The sequence below is a fragment of the Cnephaeus nilssonii genome, assembly GCF_951640355.1.
Source record: "Cnephaeus nilssonii genome assembly, chromosome: 1".
In the NCBI taxonomy this organism is placed as follows: domain Eukaryota; kingdom Metazoa; phylum Chordata; class Mammalia; order Chiroptera; family Vespertilionidae; genus Cnephaeus; species Cnephaeus nilssonii.
In genome coordinates this window covers 83,051,491-83,073,373 of record NC_137072.1, presented here as the reverse complement: position 1 = coordinate 83,073,373, position 21,883 = coordinate 83,051,491, and positions in this window count along the sequence as shown.

Genomic DNA, 21,883 nt, shown 5'->3' with positions numbered 1-21,883 from the left:
ACAATAAAAGCCATAAACACAGTCTTTCATTTGGAAGCCCTATTAAGAATTAGAAATAATTCATGTTCAGATGGTTTTGTATGGCAGAGATGCTGTAATGAAAGAGTTTGCAGAATTTATAAAAAATTGAAGAAGAGAAAGGAGAGGATCATTGGACTTGAAACAGGCTGTGCCTCGGAAGCAGGGAGCTCATTGCATTTGTTTCCTTCTTCCTATTAAAGTCTATGGCTAGTAAACATTACATTTATAATCACAAGATTATGGGCCCATATACAATTTACCAGGCAGTTATTTTTCTGGTGAAAAATTTGTCTGTTTTTTTAAAGCACTGTTATTTAATGTCATTTTAAATTCATGTTAAAAGATCTAAAAATGTATTCTGTGTTTGAAGTTGCTGCTACTGATGAAACAGCTCTTTCTGGGGTCTGGGAGTAAAAGAAAGAGAGATGAATAGGATTTCTTCTTCAGCAAAATGCCAATTAGGAGAGCTTTAGCCTGGAGTTGCAGTTTATTTTCAATCTGCTATTATGTGAAATTTGCTCATTTTACTTTTGAGTTTCCACAGAGTAGGAAAAATACTCAGAATAAGTACTTGTAATGCTTAAAGCATGGATATGAAACATACATCATGCATATATTCTGCCTCTTTCACTTACTAATTGAGCTTGGGGCAAAGTAGTTATTCTCTTTGTTAGAACTGAAGGGTATCCCCTCATATGTTGAGGTTCTAACTCCCCGTTACCTCACAATGTGACCTTACTTGGCAATAGGATCATTGGAGATGTAATACGTTAAGATGTGGTGATTAGACTGGGCCCTAAACTAATATGGCTGATGTCCTTATAAAGTGGAAATTGGGTTCAGAATACTGTTGGGTAAATATGACTTAAAACAAACTATTCGCTCTACCCAGAGAAGTTCTCCACAGAGGCAGTAGAAAAACAGAACATGTTATTATTGAATAAAAAGTAAACCAAACATAATGTGCATCACAGACAACCCATTAAGCAACTGCAGAGACAGAAAAATCCTCACCGCTTTGTATAGCCAAGCATAGACAACGCATTACATGCATACGTATTTTCAAGATAAGCAATAACGAGTCAAGTAAGAGTACTTGATGGCACCTTTTGTCTCACAGGTTTGTGCTGACTTTACCTGGTAGTTGGGCTGACCATCTGTGTTGACTAATTGGCTTTACCCAGAAGGAAAACAAGCCTTTTACCTCTCTGGCAAGAGCTAATTTTGCAATTCAGAACAAGGCCCTGCCAAAGTTAGGCTTCACATTCCCGCAAAAACTGGGAGACAGAGTTGCTATCGACCCTGAGGAGTCTCCTTTGCAGCCCTCAGAAAGAACCAACTGTGCTGCCACGTCACCAACCATGGGTCCATGGACCACTGGTGGTCCGTGACGTCTGAAAGGTTGGCGGCCGCTTCAAGCCACTCAGTTTTTGGTACTTTGTTCAGGCATCCCTATCAAATTAATCCACCATTTATATTCCAGTTTCCTCCTGGAATGGTTGGGGTTTGGGAAGGCTTCAGAACTGTAAAGTTGGCATGGTTACACTATCTACTTTAGAGAATTGTCAAGAAAATTAAGCTAAAGTACATAAAGTGCTTAGCGAAGTGCCTGGAGCGTAGTAGTCATTACATCTTACCTGTTATTACTGTTCTTCTTTCCTTGAGAAAATTATATAGTATTGTTGGATGTAAAGTCAGGAGTTTAGACAAAATTCTCTCATGTCTTTTTCATCTGTTTTAAGATTATAAGCCCCTTCTGTTCATCTCACTACAAATCAATCAATCAATAATATATTGAATATCTCGTATTCAATTAGACAAATATTCATTATTTCCTATGGAATATACATGGAAAAAATTGATTAGGCATCTCAGTGGAAATATAAAGTGATGTAAACAAAGCACAGAAAAGAGAGAAATTGAATGTGAGAACAAGAGGGTTTAAGTGAAGACAGAACAGATTAGATGGTGTTGGGAGTAGAGTTTGAAGTTTGAATTCATCACCTAGGAGAGGGCAGAGATTGTTATTCCAGGCCTAGTGAGCAGCAGAGCCTAAAAAACAATGAATAGCATACAATGTGCTTGTTGCTCTAAGTATTTCTGAAGCCTGCAATTGTAGGGGAGCAGGAGCAGATGTGGCTGAAAGGGAAGACCTGGGCCAGATTATGCTAGAATGAAGGGAGAGTGTCGAGTTAGAGAAGCTTTAAGAAAGAACTGAGAATGGCCATAGATAATACACTTTTGAATACAAATGACCTCTAACGTGTAATGAGAACTTACAGGCATTCCTCGGGTTACGTCGGCTCCACGTACACCGTTTCCTGGTTATGTCGCCATCTCCCATTTATTTATAAAAAACAAGTTCCATCATTTCGATGTATGTACATACGTGCTTTATGTTTTTTATTATTTATTTACAAGTAAAGGTCAGGAATTGTTATCTTTCTTTTAAATTTTTTTGCTGTTTCACTTCATTACTGCTGTGTATGTGCTCCATGTGAGTGACGTAGGTGCTTAGGTAGGTGGGTTACGACTTACAGCGAAAATCGCGCTACGTAACGCCATAGGCACAGATCTCCGAGGTAACCCCAGGACCTACAGTTTGTAATGCTATATCAGGCTTTATTCTAAGTAATTTTGTGCCAGTTAACAAATGTAATTTATATGGCAACATTGCTAGGTAAATATTTTCATCTTCACCTTCCTGGACACAGAGGTACTGAGAGTTTCGGTAATATGCTTCTGATTATACAAACAGGTAGCAGATGTAGAATTTGAAACTATGTGGCTTTGTTTCCAAAAAGAAAAATGTGTTCACCTCCATTATGCTGTAGCAAATGGTAGCAGGTGCCATGTGCAGACTCCTGGGAAGGAGGTAGACCTGAGCAGATAGTCATGCTCATATATGAATCCTATCTGTTTTTTTATGGTGCAGTTCAAATGTCACATTTTATTACTTCTAAAATGGGTGTCAAAGTGAATTTTATGGCTGCCTTAGCTTCTTTATATGAGTTTTCACTTTATACTAAGAACTATATATTCTGATGTTTTTAAAATAAGGGATACGGATGATGAATGAATGACTAGAAGGGAAAACAAGTCAATAAGACAACAGCAGTAGGTACAACAGCAGCATATGGTGCGTTTCTGGAAGCTGGTAAGGAGCTGGATGAGTGGTAACTGAGTGACCTGAGACACTTTCTGAGTAGGTGGCAAAAGCTGGAAAATAAATTGGTTTCAACAAATAATTCTTCAAAGACTTAGAGACGGGTAGCTCTGACTTTTGGGGTTAAAGATGGGTGACAATAAGCAGGGAAGATAAGGTAGGTCTGGATATTTAGGTCTGATATCATGATGGGCTAGGTAAACATGGGTATAGTGAGACTGTGGGGTCAGAAAGAATACAGGACATATTGTGAAAACAAAGCCACAAAGGACTCAGGGACTAACTTCATCAAAGAAAGGGAGAAAGTGAGGTGGCATTATATACATATGATTTTTTAAAGTAAAAAATGTAATGTTTTGCAGATGACATGATTCTTTTTATAGAAAACCCTTAAAGACTCAACAAAAAATCCATGTTCTATTCTTGAAGTCTTTTTCTTAGTTCTTTGTTTTACTTGAAAATATAATGAGAATGAAATTGAGAGAAAATGAAAACCGTGTAGTATTACATTTGAATATAATAATGTTTTAATTTTAAAACCTTTAAATTAAAACAAACATACAATGGAGGATGTAGAATTCTCATTTTTGAGAACTTATAATATCTTTTCTGCTTTTTTATTCTTATCTGGTTAAATCTCCATAAGGTAGTTGCTCTGTATTTCTATTTACAGACAAGAAACTTGAGAGTTGTAATGCAAAGCTATATAGCTTATTTAAAACATCCAAGTAAGTGGCATAGGTGTGATTTGACCTGTTTTGTCTGATTTAAAGTTTTTATTTCTTCTTAATACCACCTTGTTTTCTGCCTTTACAAAGAGCAATGGCCAAATATCTATAATAATAAAAGCATAATATGCTAATTAGACTGGATGTCCTTCTGGATGACCTTCTGACAAAGCCAGGGCTGTGAGGGAAGCCCAGGTCCCGGGTGTCTGCTGGCGGCCAGAGGGAAGCCGGTGCCGGGGAAGGAAGGCCTACTCTTGCATGAATTTGCATTGGGCCCCTAGTACTCTTATAAAAGGCAATTGTTACCAGAAGCCTCATAAGTTAACAAAAAGGTCTTGACACCAGAAGACCTGATCTTAACTTCCCTCTTTATTACCAACTACTATTGGGACCTTGAATGGTCCATATTCTTATAAAATAAAGGCAATATTAATATATATTCTCTTGATGTGAGAATTTAATGACAGAATGTGTATGATCATGATTTATAAATTCTAAAGTGTTACATAAACTGTAATTATCATACTATAAATTTCAATATAGGCATTTATTTCTTGAGGAGATTAAATCACCATAATAAGTTGTGAAAATTGTACTTTAATTGGATTGGTAACTAATTTTATAATAGAAGCTATACTGTATTCAAAAGACTGAGACATGATCTCAAACTAATCTTATTTTCCTTTAGGACTATTCCATACCTTTTTACTTTTATTTTTTATATATCCATGTAAGAGTTTTATTGTATATTGAGGTATGTGTTTATCTTTTGTACATATTTTCTCATTTTAAATTTGTATTTTTCTCTTTATTAAACTTACACAAAATTAAATGTTAAATGTTCTCAATATTTTATAATTTATTTATTTAACAATTTTTTTTCTTTTTCCCCCCCATTATTTTAAATTTTATTGGGGTGACATTAGTCTACCTGAACATATAGGTTACATGTGTGGATTACTAATTTACAAAATCTGTATATAGGACCATGTGCCCACCACCCAAAGTCAAATCTCCTGCCACCTCATATTAGGACCCCTTTCCTCCCCCACCCCCCTTCCTCTGGCAACCACCACTCTGCTGTTTGTGTACATAAGTTACAGTTTTTATATCCCACATATGAGTTAAATCATATAGTTCTTAGCTTTGTCTGTTTGACTTACTTCACTTCGCATAATGTTCTCAAGGTCCATCCATGTTATTATAAATGGCACTATTTTATCCTTTCTTATGGCCGTGTAGTATTCCATTGTGTATATATACCACATCTTCTTTATCCAATCCTCTGTCATAGGGCACTTTGGCTGTTTCTAACTCTTGGCCACCATGAATAATGCTGCAATGAACATAGGGGTGCATATATCTTTGTGTATAAATGATTTTGAATTTTTTTGGGTATATTCCCAGGAGTGGGATTGTTGGGTCATATGGCAGCTCTATTTTTAATTTTTTGAGGAATCGCCAGACTGCTTTCCATAGTGGTTGTACCAGTCTACATTCCTACCAGCAGTGAATGAGGGTTCCCTTTTTTTCCACAACCTCTCCAATACTTGTTGCTTGTCTTGTTGATAATGGCCACTCTAACTGGTGTAAGGTGGTATCTCATTGTAGTTTTAATTTTCATTTCCCTGATTGCCAGTGAGGTTGAACATCATTTTATATATCTATTGGCACTTTGTATGTCTTCTTGGGAGAGGTGTATTTTTAGGTTCTCTGCCCACATATTTAACAACATTTAAGAAAACATTTATATTGAAATAAAATATTATTAAAATGAGTGGGTGTTGTAAATAAAAATTATATGTCTATATCTATATCTATATCTATATCTATACACATATTTACACATACACACACATACACACCTGATAACAGAAAATGGGTTATCATTATTATGATGTGAGGTCTGGACTATTATATAAATAAATTAAGTGCTTAGCATATATTTTTTAGAAATGTGCCTGTCCTCTAGCTTTTTATTATATGTTATTTATATTGTTTGATTGCTTTATGGAATAATATGGTTTATCATTAATTTAAGAATTGTGTCCCTGGACCAATATGAATAGAGTTTGCTTGTTACATTACCTCATTCCACATAAGGCAACATAATATGTGGCTACAAGCCAAAATCTAGCAGATAGGCCACTGTGCGTATGGAACTGGCCAGCTCATTCTCTGACACATCGGAAGCCCCCATTAAGTGTTAGTTGAACCAAAAGAAAGAAGTTTCAAAATTTTTTGATGCCAATAAGAGTTTTATATTTTAAATTTAGAAATGTAGGCAATGGTTATGCACAATGCATTTTAATGAGTGCATTAAAATACAGTCTTAGTGAATAACAGCATTATGTTTTAGCTGCTGATTGACCCGCTCTTTCAGGGAAAGATAATGGCCAAGAAATAACAGAGAGTAATGGAAAGTTTGATCTCCTACTTATGATTAAATGGGATTCTGTGGCATTATTTTCCTCCAATGGAAAATCATTTCCAAAGCAAATGGGGAGGGCAGTCAATGATGAGGATAGTATATTGCTGTCAGTTCCATGTAGTGTTTAAAAGTATCAAAGGGCCATAAGGATAAGGTATTGTGTCAAGTATATTTCTTGGCTTTAACTAATGCTCTGTACCACTGGGAGCCATTCAGGTTTTGGTAATATCATTTCTAAATATGCTTGCTGCCATTTTTTTCTTGCCAGCCCTTAGGCCCTGTGAACTTGGCTCATGCTTTTTGGTTTTCATTCTAACACACAAAATAGTTTTTGCCAGCACAGGATTCCCATAGTTTCTTCTACTCTAGCCCTCCATCCATCCATTTGAGCTTTATCTTTAATTACATTTAAACAGAGTCTACATTTTTACTTTTAAGTAAGACATCTTTAAGTAAAGAAGGGAAGCAAGCAAAAATAATGAGAAACCAAATTAGAAAAATTTCTTTATGTAGTTGATCCTCTATTGATAGAAAATAAAATATAGTGAGTAAGTATAGGAAAAAACACACTAGCTGAAACCCTGCATTTCTGAAACACTTATTCTTATATTGATCATCCGATTAGTCTTAATAATGAGTTATGGAAGTTTAGAAGACATTACTAGGGAATATAAATTTTTATTCATTATATAACATTTTAAAAGTGCACACCCACCTTAGGCTAGATTTGGAATAACTTGTTGAATGGATAGGACTGGGAGAGTTGAAAGAAATACCTTCTGGATTCTCTTGCGATTAATTTGGGAGACTGGTCAAAATAATGGATTTTACTTATTTTTTAACTTACTCTGGAAATAATAGAATTCCCTGCCTTACAAAAATGTTGACATTTATTTTTCAACTTGAGGTGAATTCAATCAACTCTTTGTGTGTGGGTGATGACTCATTCATAATGAAATTTAGATTTCTGCATTGACCTAGTTTGCTAACCACCTCCTAATATTCTTGAATCAGGAAGTCTCAGGGAGGAGTCAAGTACCTACCAACAGGTCCAATTTCAGCCTCATTGCGTCTCTTGTGTTTTATTCAAAGACCACAGCTGTTACTTTTCTATAGTAACACAGTGCTATTTCCTAGAGCCCATATTTACTATGGTGTCTACACATGTTCCTTCTAAAAATTGTGATAGAAATGATAATCTGTGGGGGTCATTAAAAGCCAAATATTGAATATTCTAAATTCCAATCTCCTATCTTTTCACCTACAAAGCTTCTTTTTCAGCCCATCAAAAACTGAAGTTCCTATGAAATGACTTGATAGTGTGATTTTCAGTTTAATCATTTAATACATTTAAGCAGTTTAAGAAATTATCATTACTCCCTAAGAAGCCACCATTTAAATTTAATTTATTCATTAATAATACTACTAATAACATTTGACTATTAATCAATACTTCTTATTTTCTCTTCACAATATGCCATGCATTAAACCAAATATTCTAAATGCATTGCTTCTAATTCTTATGCCTGTATGATGAGATAAGTAATATAACACTCCCTCCCTTCTTCACATATTGGATAATTGAGGCAGAGTGAGTCTCAGGAACTTTCACACTTCATTAATTTCCTGCAAGTACTAGGTACTGTGCAAGCCCTTGGAAAACGTTAAGTGCTTAGCCTGTATTGCTACAAACTGACCTGAATGCATGCCAACTCTGAAACTTTGGTGCCAGTGTTCTGAAAGAGCAGCTAAGATGTTTTAACCTTCAACTCTGTTACTTCCAAATGTCTATGTTGTTGTCTACTTTGACAACTGTAATTGTTGCAAGTAATAGAAACCCAGGTGCATCTAGTTTCAGGCGGAAAAAAAAATTAAACAAACAAAATTGAGTTTCTTCTGAAAGGTAGTGAAACAGTTCAGCTCATTGAAGGAAGAGCTTCAGAAACTAGGGAATTGTGGGGCCAGGAGGCTCTTGATAGGCAAGAAGTAAAGTTTAAATCAACACGCAAGCCAGTATAAGGGTTTTTGTTGTGAATTTAGAACTTCCTCAATCTTTTTCTCTGCAGAATTAAATGCACTGAAAGATTAGTAATAATACATTGGAAAGGAATGTACTTTGGGAGTATGAGTCTTAGACTTCAGGACAGTTATAAAGAAGCTCAACAAGGCCCATACGAGGTTTTTGACCAAAGTCACTTTAATATCACTGCTGTGCTCAGTTATTAGTTGGGAGCAGTTCATGGGACGGTTGGACTTGAAGCAAATGCCATGATGGATTTTGGAATTTAGCAGCTGGGGCCATCAGTTAAATATACTCCTGAATTTGATGGATGCATTTTTAGGCTGGCACATTGTCAGCATATGTGTATATTCACACGGACACATACATTCTTCCATACAAACAACTGCAGAGCAATTGCACTTATGAAAGTTTCTTGATTAAAATATAAATTAGTCACTCATATTATTATAATACATCACAATATACTGCACAATATTATAATGTAGCATTAGTAATTCTGGCTCAAAGCAGGCATGCAATCATGTTTAATAGTAGGAAATCCTATATAATAAAGAGCTAATATACTAATTAGACTGGACTGCGGAACGACCTTCTGGAACGACTGTCCGGATGACCTTCCGGACGACCTTCTGGATGAAGCCTGGGCTGCGAGGGCCGAGGCAGCTGGGGCTGTGAGGGCCGAGCCACTTGCACAAATTCTGTATATCGGGCCTCTAGTCTATTAATAGTTCACAATGTTACTTCAACACAAAAATCATATGATGGCCAGAAATGTTAAACATACATTGGCTAAAAAAATAATGTTTTTTAGCTGTTTTAGACCCAAAAAAATCTTAGTAAACTAGGGTGTATATAGATAGCTCTTGTGTGTGTGCATTTATATCATAATGAAATACCAGAATTTCAATCAAAACATAGTAGAGATGCTTAATGTAATTTTACTTAATTAATTTAAAAGTGCTCTATAGTTATTAGTGCTACAGTTAGTTGTGAAAAAATATATTTATATGTGAATCTACATAATCTTGAATCATTTTCAGGGGAAGATACATTTTCAATGAGCAACAATATGAAAAGTTATGATATATTTAAATGCCAATTTTGTGAACAAAAAAGAATATGAGTAGACTAATTAAAATTTTGAGATGTGGTAGCTTTTTATTTTCATCTACTTTCCAAATAATTTGCATTTCATAAAATTATTCTTTTTTAACATCATCTGAATAGTCTGTAAATTCCGATTTTGTGTCATATAATTCAAGTTATGAAGAGAGAGAAACTAGGAAATTATGCCACAATAAATAAAAGTATATTTGACCAAAGGTATATATCAGCAAAATAATATACCTGTTTTTCCAACCTGAAAACTAAGTTGTTAATAGAGTTTGCATGTCAGAACTAAAGGGTTCTGGCCAAACCAAATGAATTTGATTAGGTAAGATTAAAGGGTTTTTTTTGTTTGTTTGTTTGTTTGTTTGATTGTTTATTTGTTGTCTTAATCCTTACTTGAGGACATGGAGAGAGAGAGAGAGAGAGAGAGAGAGAGAGAGAGAGAGAGAGAACCAGAGAGAGAGAGAGAGAGATCAGTGCTTGATGAGATTGCTCATCCCAGGTATGTGCCCTGGGTGGGAATTGAACTGACCACGTTTCAGTGCACAGAATGACAACCAACTGAGCCACTCTGGCCAGACAGACAGATTATGGTAGCTTTTAAGACTTACATCTTTCTTCTTAGACAACTACTGCTTCTTAGTAAATAACCTTTTGATATATTTGAATGTTTGCTTATCATAAGTTATAATGCATTGTTATAATCATGGACATTTCTAACCAGTCCCCATGTAGTTCACGGTATTAGTATGAAAAAATGCATATTTTAATTTGTAAAATAGGGATTATGCCTTTTTCCTTTGTTAGGAAAAAAACACACACACACATGTTGAACCTATTTTAGTTATCTTGCTTACACAGGAGGCATGTTGACCTAATTCCAGTGGTAACACATTTATGCTATGTACACCAAGCATGTCAAACTTGCCGCCCGCAGGCTGCATGAGGCCTACAATGAATACTTTTGTGGCCCAACAAATATAACGGAATGTAAGAAACATTTTAATAAAAATTTTGTAACTTAATTTTCACAATATCCTGTTATACATAATTATTAATAATGAACTACAACGTTCACTAATGACTGATTACTATAATCATGTTGCATTCATTTCCCTTACACGCCTTACAGATAGGCGTACCATTTCTCTTCACTAATACTAGCAGCGAATATTTTAGCAGCCGATTGCCATGTCATTAGTCTTGGACTGACTGGTTTGGTGTGTGCAACAGGAAATATTTCACTTTCAGAGAACAAGAACAATAGGTTTATTTGTGTTACGCTTATTAATTTGTGCAGTTATCCAGTGTCTGGTAAGTTAATGTTCAAGAAAAAATGTACATTTTTATTAAAATGTTCTATTATTTTATGTTAACGATTACTCATTTATTTCAGCCCTTTGTATTCAGCATGTCTCTATCGAAAAAACCTTACGTTTTTATGAAAATTGAAGCTTTCGTTTTTTTGCGGTCCACATAAACTTAAACCTTGTTTATTTGGCCTGTGTTAGCCTTTGAGTTTGACATGCTTGATGTACACTGTATATAATTGGTTTAATTAGTAATTTCCTTACCTATGTCAACTCAAGTATCAGATTGATCTTTCAAAAGTATTGATCAGGTCATGTTTTTCTTGTGCTAAAAACATTCACACAAAGGTTCAAATATTTAACTGGCATAAAAGTCCCTTATATCTGGTTTCTGCCTATTTCTCTAGTCTTAGTGGTTGACACTTTCTCTTAATTTCTCATTTCCTCACTTCCTAAGTTCCCATCATATTAGTCTTCTTTATCTTCTTCTGTATTTTCTTTTTTGTGTGAGTGTGTGCTGTTGTTGTATGTCTGTTTGTTTTTAATTTCTTGAACTGGCCACAGATTCACCTTGGGATACTCTTACATATTCTCTCTCTTCATAATTCACACTATAATGAGTCCTAGTCTCGATCTTTTTAAGCAGCCTATTTTCCTGTCTCTGGTCACCCAGACCTGAGAACTTTGAGTTGAAATCTTTGAGTTCTCTGCCTTCTTTACAACTTCTCAATCCTATTACATCCCATGTACTCTCAGTCTCTTCCTTCCTGTCTCACTATACTTCACACCCAGTCAAGGGTCATATTTCCCATCATTTAGCAGCCTCCCACCTAGGATCTGGCTTTCTAGACTTTCCCATTCCTCTCAATCCTACATACCCAGGCAGATTTTTTTTCTCTTGCTTTACTGCTTCGGTTGAATTAAACATTTGTTCGAAAGTCTTTAAGTTTTCATAGAATCCTTTGAGTAGAAAACAAAATCCTTTTTTTAAACAGTATTAAAACTCTATAATGTATTTCCAATTACTCCCACTATTTTCATTCAAAAATTGTTCTACAACTAATCATTCCCTGAATTTTTCTTTTTCACGTTTCCTCATGTTAGGCACACTTCCAAGAATACCTGCCTTGATCTGCTCCCCTCACCGCCAATTGCAGTCCTTTCCAATTTTTAAAGGGATTCAGATATTGCAAATTTGTGTTTTATGCTGCACTGAATTACTTTCAGAATTGCCCAATCAAAATTTGTAATGGGTATTTGTTTCAAAGCATATACAATGCCTTGATAACAATTTTTATTTCATTTAACCTTTATTATCTGGTTTCCTACTAAGAGAACCCCTCTTTTGTGAGCCAACTGCTAATCCCATAGTCAGAAGTTACATTGACTTTTCAACTATGGTAGTTTGGTTCATTGGTGCCAGTTTTACTCTTCCTGAATCCATGCCTTTTTGCCATGTGTCTGCAGTTCTTCAGACTTGGAATCAAATGTATTTCCATCTTTGTTGACTTTGAGATTAGCCATTTGATTTGTTTTGGCCACTGGAATGAGGTAGATGTGACAGGCTACCATTTCTGAGACCAGGTCTTAGAGGCCTCATACATTTCTGCCACTCTCTCATACTATGGATTGCTGTGAAAATCACATGCCATGGCTCGCACACAGTCCACTTACCTGCCTTGGGACACAGACAGTTGCTGAAGCCTGAGGCAGAACTGCCCTGCTGAGGACAGCCTAGAATGCCATTGATTTAGGGGTGGTTTGTTATGTGGCAATTAGATTCATTCATACCTGTACAGTTTTAGTTTTTACTTTTATTATTGCAGTTCTCATTGTTTTTTATTTTTAAAAAATATGTTTTTATTGAGTTCAGAGAGAGGAAGGGAGAGGATAGAAAGAGAGAAATATCAGTGATGAGAGACAATCATCAATTGGCTGCCTCCTGCACATTCGTTCCCTCACTGGGGATCAAGCCGAGAACTCAGGCATATGCCCTGACTTGGAATCAAACCTTGACCTCCTGGGCCTTGGGTCAACCCTCAACCACTGAGCCATACCAGCCAACAACAGTTCTCATCTTACTCTGACTATATTTGACAGAGATAATTAATTCAAAAGATTAAGTATATGCTAGGCTATTATTTTTGAATGAAAAAAATTAAACTAAATATTTTATATATTTTTTATATATTTATACATTATTTATTATTGATTTAACTCCTTAAACCTTAGTTTAGCTTTCAGGCCCTGTCTAAGTAAAGGTCATCCCTTAACCATTGTTGAATCCCTGGAGCTCCCCACTATACATTCTCTGCACAACATAAGCATTACTTATTGCTTGTGCAATGAATGAATAAATCTTAAACATATTATAATTTTTCAATTGGTGTAAATATATATTAATTAAAATATTTTGATAATCAGCTGGCATAATAGTGTCATAACTTTATGAATGATTCAAAAATTAAATTAAAATAGCTATTTTCAGTTTTTTACTTGGTATTTTTGAGAATTCTTTTTGCACTTAAAGAGTGAGAGAGTACACCCATATTTGTTGCAGCATTATTCATAATACCTCAAAGGTAGAAGCAATCCAACTATTCATTAAGAGATAAATGGATATTTTTAATCATCAGTTTATTTGGTTCATTAGATCCTCCCACCCCCCCCAAAAAAATATACCCAGAGTCATAGAATGATGAACAGACTATTGAGCCTCAGAGGGAAGTCAGGGGAGGGTCGGTGGGAAGAGATCAACCAATGAATTTGTATGCATATATGCATAACCTGTGGACATAGACAATGGGGTGGTGAGGGCCTTGGGGGGCGGTGCAGAAGAGGTTAATGGGGGAAAAAGGAGGACATATATAATACTTTCAACAATAAAGATTTAAAAAAGAGAGATGAGTGGATAAGCAAACTGGTATATACATACAATTGAATATTATTTAGCCTTTAAAAAGAAGGCAATTTTTAGAAATACTACAACATCGATGAATCTTGAGGACATTATCCTAAAAGAAATAAGTCAGTCACATAAAGGCAAATACTGTATGATTTCACTTACATGAGGTCCCAAAAGTAGAAAATCTTCTTGCCTGAAGTTGGAGGAAGGAAGGAACGGGAAGTTGTTTAATGGGTATAGATTTTCAATTTTGCAAGTTGAAGAGCTCTATCAATAGATAGTGATGATGGTTGCATAATAATCTGACTGCACTTAATATCACTAAACTATATATTTAAAATGGTTAGAATTGTATATTTTTATGTTACGTGTATCTTATAATTAAAAAAAATTTTAAAGAACGGAAGAAAAAATATTAGCTACTCCTCATATGTAAATCAATGGATATGAAAAGGCTTGATTGAATATTTAAACCTTGATTTAAGCTTGATGCAGACTGCCAGCATTTATTTGTCAAAGACTCTCTGTGGTGAATGAGTAAAAAGAAGCTTTGCATTGTAATCTCCTTATAGTGAAACTTGGTATTTATGGCTTAGATTGTGGTCTGTGTTTGAAACGTGGCTCTTATAAAAACAGTTTAGCAGGATGGTTAAGAGGCCAAGTGTTGCTGGTGGAAGTAGGGTTCTTGTGGTCCTGAGGAAAGCATTCTGGGAGACCCACATGGGGGTTGGGGCTTGGAGGCATTTATTTGAGTGGAAATAGGAAGCTTCCACTGGGTTCCCAATGTCTCATCTCCATCTGTCCAGCCATGAAAAATATCCAGCCCCAAACAAAGGCCAGTGTCCAGAGCTGCTGTGCCATTGGTGCTAAAGCTTTGTCCATTCGAGCTTTTATCACCATCTGGCTTGTGTAGCTTGTTTTCCCTGGCTGTGCCTCTGCTAGGGTCTGTGTTTAGAGTCCCAGCCCCTGCCAGGCCACAGGTGGCTGCTAGTCCCACATGGCTGCTATGAAAGAATGCATGAATGAATGGGGCTAACACATGTTACACAGGGCGGTGGGTGGAGAGATAGAGAGAGAGAGAGAGAGAGAGAGAGAGAGAGAGAGAGAGAGAGAGAGAGAGGAGGGAGGAGGGGGGAGGGGGGAGGGGGAGGAAGAAGAAGAGAGAAGCCCTTTGTCTTTGTTAGGTTCAGGTTATATTATCTCAGGTTTAGACGGACCAGGCCCTCTTTAAAATAACCAATTAACTTTTCAAGTTTTTCATGGGCTTCTGATGGGTCCACCCTTTAACCAATATATTTCCTAGATATTTGGAGTTCTGTATCCTTTATTCAGTCTGATCCTTTTCCCAGGCTAGACTGACAGGTCTCTATGGTCAGTTGAGCATGCACCTTACCTCTCCCCATAGTCCGGGAGAGTGGTCAGGGAGATTGAAAAACTGGTCATTCCTTTCTATATGGGGGAGGGGTTGTTAATCCCCTTTGCAGGGCAATGCTTTGATCCCCTGGAGTTTGTGAGGCTGTAGCTTCCCGGTGAAGCATGCATATGCTCCCTAGTTGATTATGCTTGATAATGTCTGATTTCCTTTTCTCTCTTCCTTTGTTGTTACTTAGCTATCTATGCTAACACAGGCAGAAGTTCCAATCCCACTCTCACACTCACCAGCTGCATAAACGTGGGCAAATTACTGGCTCTCAGTTTCCTCATCTATGTGTGAATCTATACTAATAAAAGGGTAATACACTAATTAGACTAGATAGACCGGACTTCTTCCAGACGTCATTCCGGACGTCCTTCCTGACAAAGCCAGGGGCGTGGCCAGCCTGCAAACCCCCGGCAGCCCCTCGCCCAGGCTGGTGCTGCCCCCCAGCAGAAACCCCCACCCCAATCGGGGGTGTGACTGGCCTGCAAACCCCTGGTGGGCCCCTCGCCTAGGCTGGCCCCTCCCCCAGCAGGGACCCCCACCCTGATCTGGGGTCCCCTTCAGGGCAGGCCAGCTGGCCCCCACCCATGCACCAGGCCTCTATCCTATATAATAAAAGGGTAATATGCAAATTTACCCTAACAGCAGAACGACCAGAACAACCATTGGACCAGTCACTATGAGGTGCACTGACCACCTCTTCGTCTCTTTATCTGGCCGGCAGGCTCCAATTGGCTGATGGCCACTTGCGGCGGGGGAGGAGCTGGCAAGTGTGTGGGAGCAGCTGACTTCTCGGTTCCTTCCCCTAGCAGTCAGGCATCAATCACCCGATGGCGAAAGGGGAACCCTGGGGTGGGTGGCGGCGGGGGGTGGGGCCAGCTGCGGGCAGCTGGGGAAGATGACCCTGATTGCAGGCCAGGCCTAGGGACTGTACCCGCGCATGAATTTCATGTGCTGGGCCTCTAGTTAATTTATAATAAGCACTCAGAAAACTGCCTGACACACCACAAATGTTATAATATTTCATATTACTGCTATCACTGAGAAATTTTGGGATTAAAATATAAAATCTATAATCCTGGTAATAAGGATGGTTTAGTAAAATGTTCCCTTATTCTTTCAGGATGACACAAATTCTTAGGGCACAACTGTTGTTTTGGAGGAGCTGGCCAGAATCTCCCTCCTTTCGATTGATTCCAGTGCTACGTCTAGGTGGCTGGTACTTGTCCCTGCTTTGCAGAGTAAAGGAACAAATATTTACTTAAGTGGACAAAACTGGAGTAAAGGGGGAATGAATCCGTTACCATGATATAGGTGTTTTGGCCTCTCTCCTTTTAAGTTTACTTCCCAATAGTCATCTCTCCTCCTTAATCATTTAAATAATTGGCAAGAGGTGCAGCCCTTAGCAGACGGTGGGAGCTTATTCATGTCTCCTCTTTGTCTGTAAAGACAAAAGAGAAGAACAGATGAGATCAGATCAAGGAGTGATTTGTTTTATAATCTCTCTGGAGAAATCCAGGAGATCCCTCCCTCCACGCTCATATTTCTTGTTGTGAAGCACTAATGAAGACGTTAATTAGTTGTTCAGTGGCATGCGCTTCCAAGGGATATTTTCAAGGCCTGCTTCTTTCCCACTTTGCATATGCTTCTCTTTGCACGTTTCCTATTGTTCTTTCTAAATTCTGTTTGTGAGAAGGAAGAGAAAGCTAAAGCAACAGCAACCCTCTCTCTCTTTCTCCCCTCAGATTCAATGTGTCTAAAAGCTCATCTTGAGTATATGTCAAAGAAAATTTACTGCAGTCAGACAAACACTAAGTTGGCAACACATCAAGTAAAAAGAAAGCACCACTGATTACAATAAAGCTTAAAGATGAGAAGTACAAATCTTCTGATAGATATCCCAGATATAATATTCATATTCACATTAGCATATTGTAAGGCCCAGTGCAGAAAGTGATATGACAAAAGAAGTTTTCTCTAATGATTACTACCAAACCTGATTCCTCACAGCTCTGATTGCTTGCTTATCCTAAATTTGAACGGAATTGCATGCATCACGGATTTCATAGATTTACTCTTTTTATTTATTAAAAATATTTAGAGACTGCTTCTTTTATTTAGCATATTGTAAAATATCACAGTAGGTAAAACTTTACCAAATTTATCAAGGTAAAACTAAATCTGTTAGATGGCATACTTTATAAAAATACTTTAGAAGATTTTATAAATGGATCCAATCTAGCAATAAGAATATTGATATGAAAAAAAGTATAGAGACCCTCACAAAGGCAGTATTTGGGAACATCCTAGGATTTTAGCTTACTCCATATTAATTTTGAGTGAACAATACTGATTAACAAACAAAGAAAATAAAAATACAAAAGCAAACATTAGAAATTTAGGATGCAGTCATAGCATTATAGAAGAATATACTTTCAAATAGACAATAGATTGGAATAAATACAAGAACAAACAAGGTAGTGAGTTTAAATAACAGTTTAAAATCTGAAGCTGTCAGTTTGAAACACTGAAGGTTTAATGTAACAGAATTACTTTTCAATATTGGAAATATTCTACATGGTCACAGAGATTATCTATCCATCAGTGATTTTTTAAAAATTTCAATTAATTTATTATTTTGTTTATTCAGAAATAGTTATTAGCACATATAATAGTCTACATACTGTGCAATCATAATGCAGTGAGGAACAAAAGAGTAGTCTCCAATCTACATGAGATTACAGAAAGGAAGGGTAAACACAATTGACCAAATGAAGTCAATGCAAGCAGATTTCAGATTCATATAGAGAAAAATTTCTCTCAAACAGAATTGATTCCAAATAGAATGGGTTTCTCAGGGCTGATATTTCTTTTTCTGTTTTTATTACTAGAAGGATCACATGGACCAATGGGCACTTGTTTGGAAATTTAAGCACTGAGTGAAGTCCTATACTAATCCTTCTCCATAACATTTTACAAATATATCTCTAGTTTTTGTTTGTTTGTTTGTTTTTGAGGACAATTTAGTCAGGTGCATCTTAAAGAAAATGTTTCAATAATAAAATAATCAAACACAAAGCACTTATTTTTCAAAAGTAATCTTAGACTAAACATGATCAACATGAAATCCTGTTTTCAGACTTTCTATTTATTCATGAAGTCTTTCATTTCAGAGTTCTCAGAGGAATTATACCCACAATATATATATTGTGTTTGTTGATATGGAATAGGAAAAATGAACATAGGACAGAAAATTCCTATGCTATAGCAAGAAGACTTCATTAACAGGGTCTACTCAGGTGTATATTATAAAACCCAACTCAAATTTAAGATATAGGCAATGTCTTTGTAGATAACTCTTGGAAGTCCAATGATGGATAATGGTTATGGGAACAGATATCTGCACTCTGCCTACCGTGTCATCAAGTATCTTCCTTTTCCCATCTGCAGCTCTCAGCTCTACTTTCTGCAGTGATGAATTTATTCTCAGGCAGCCTCTCCATCTGTGGCAACAGTGAGATCCAGGCTTATAAAAGAATCGGAGTATTTGAAGAAATCTTTTTTTTAATGTAATATCCTATTGATTTGACCAACATGCTTCTGATTGGTCCTCTTTGAGTCTGATGTTCACCTGTTGCCCAACCTTATGATGGATATTATGCTAATGGTGAGACTATAATCAATAGTCTCATGTTCTGTGGAAGACATAATTCCCTAATAGATTAATTGCTCAATAGACAAAAGCATGTCAGAGGACCATTAGAAATACTATCCTGCTGGCTTCATTAATTTTGTAGTTTGCATGGTACAACCTGATTCAGATGATATCAACAACAAACTTCATCGTAGGTGGAGAAGTTTTACATGATATTAGTGCAAACTTCATACTCCCCAACAATACTAAAAACAGGTCAGAATCCAGATGTATCCCAGAATTACTAAGCCAGAGATAAGTATATTCAAGTCACAAAATTTTATCTTACAACTTTCTCAAAGTTATCTTTCTCCATCCTAACAGATTTCAATCTATATGAATTGCACCTTAATTATGTCACTTGCAGTGCTGTGCCTTACTTGCTCAGGTATTGAATAATAATTCATGTTTATTAAGCTTTTTCTCATGTAAAGATGGTATCTCATCTTCATAGCATCCTCTTGAAGATGACAGGTATTATCCTTGTTCTGTAGATGGGAAGTGGAAAGCTTTCCAATGGCTTCTAATCACTAGCTAGTTTAGAGCTAAATACATTGTAACTAGCACTTCAGTGTTCTCTGTCAAACCCAGAAGGCAAAGTGTTATGAAAATTTCTTTGATTTATTTCAATTCACTTCAGTTCAGTTTGATTCACTAAGCAATATTAAGAACCTACAATGTGCTCAGTGCCATCCTAAATATTCTGGGCAATGCAGATTATGCATAAGGCAAAGCCCCTTAACCTCGATTGTTTCATAATTTAATTGCAAGTACAACACATAAACTAAAGCAATAGTTGCGTAACAACTTGAGTTAATGCATACTCTAATTCTTAGCCACAAAATGTGATAGAATTAAGTTCAATTGTACTTATGGTATTTTATATAACAAAGCTTAGTGTTGTTTCCGACATACTGAAATTCCTGTATACCACAATTTTAAAATTTATTTTTGTAACGTATCCACTCCAAATTAATTTTTGTAAACCAAGCTCTTGCATGTTGCATGCACAATGGTGGATAAAAAACTACATCCTGATTCTCACAGAAATACATTTTAAAGAAAAAGAGATTAAATAAACATACATACTGACCTACCATATAACTTGTTATATTTACTTCGAAGGGAAGTCCAACTTGCTATAGAAAGTATAACATGGAAACTGACTTGGGTTTGGAGAATGGGATTATAAAGTTTAAGACTAAGGCATTTAAGATGAAATTCAAAAAATGAGTAGAGGTTTGTCAAATAAGGACTGAGGTGATGTGTATCCTTGGAAGAAGGAAGAACTTGAAGGTACACTATCTCAGAGAAGAGTTTAGAACCGATAAATAAAACAAAAAACACATATTTAGATATATAGCAATTTAGTTTCTCTTGTTCTTTAGATTTCTGGGACAAATGGTAATTTAGCATTATGTTTGTTCAGAAAATTAGTGGTTATTCAGAGACTAACAGATATAAGGTAAAAATCAAAGGGAGACTATAGATGACTTTAGCAAGAATTCTTGGATATGCTTGGATGAGAGCTCTAGAAATCAGACAAAGGGATTTAAGGTTGTGCTCTAGCAAAGGGTTTTAAAGTTATATGTGAATATTTTAGTCTCAACTCACTAAATAGTCAAAATTCATTATGGGGTGTTTAAATATCTTTTTTATTTAATGGTATGCTAGCTTATTAACAACCTCAATAAGCTTAAGAGCAAATCTTATAATATTGTGTTTTCCCATCAGTACTTAGAACATTGACCTGTACATAACAGGTGTTTAGGTAAATTTTCTGGGTTGATTGAAGTAACGATTCTGGAGGATAAGTTTAGTAAAATTACATCAAGATAATTATAATATTTGGAGTAGTTATATACTTTCAAAAACTACAATGATTCATCATTAATTGCTTTTTGGACCCCATAGCATCTTGTGCATTACAGTACTCATTTCTCTGCAGCAGAGTAAGTTCAAGTGTCTGTCACTGGCCCTGTATTGTGAGCCCAGATAGGGACTATGCTTGATTCATTTGTATCCACAGTATCTACAAAGCATGTAGCATGAAATAAGTGCTTTATATTTATTCAATGGAAGAATGAGCAAATAAGTGAAGTGAAAAAATGAATGAGGAACTCAAGTGATCCAGTTAACTTTAATTATCATTTCATTAACACTGATGAAGATGAAGGAAAGGAAAAGAAAGAACACTGTACAACACATATTAGTCACTCAAGACATCCGTGCTGCTGAATGGATAAAGCTGCACTGAAAATAAAATTTGATATGATTTAACCTTTACAAAATATGTGAAATGTGGAGATGAGTTTAAGTACATAGGAGATTCATACTTTCAATGGTTTTTGAACTTTTATGCGCATAAAAATCATTTGGATGTGTGTTTTTTTTGTGTGTTTTTTTTTAAAATCACATATACTGAGGCTAACCCATAAAGGTTCAATTCAATAGATTTAACAAGAATTCCAACACTTCCAGTGCAGGTGGTCTGAGACCACATTTAGAGAAATTTTGAATTAGCTACAAATGATAGCATCATTCACTCTATTTGCAAAATTGAAATGAACATAATGTTGTCCTCTTTGAGTTGCTAAAGGATCACTTTTAATAATTTTTTAAAATTTAACAAATCTTTATTGTTTAGATTATTACAATTGTTCCTCTTTTTCCCCCCATAGCTCCCCTCCACCAGGTTACTACCCCACCCTCTGCCCCACTGTCCTCATCCATAGGTATACGCTTTTTGTCCAGTCTCTTCCTGAACCCCCCACTCCCCTTTTCCCCCAAGAATTGTCAGTCCACTCCCTTTTTAATTCTAATCAGAATTAGCCCCTGATTCTATTATATTCACCAGTTTATTCTGTTCATCAGATTTTTTATTCCCTTGGTTTTTAGATTCACTTGTTGATCGATATGTATTTGTTGTTCATAATTTTTATCTTTACCTTTTTCTTCTTCTTCCTCTTCTTAAAGAATACCTTTCAGCATTTCATATAATTCTGGTTTGGTGGTGATGAACTCCTTTAGCTTTTTCTTATCTGTAAAGCTCTTTATCTGACCTTCAATTCTGAA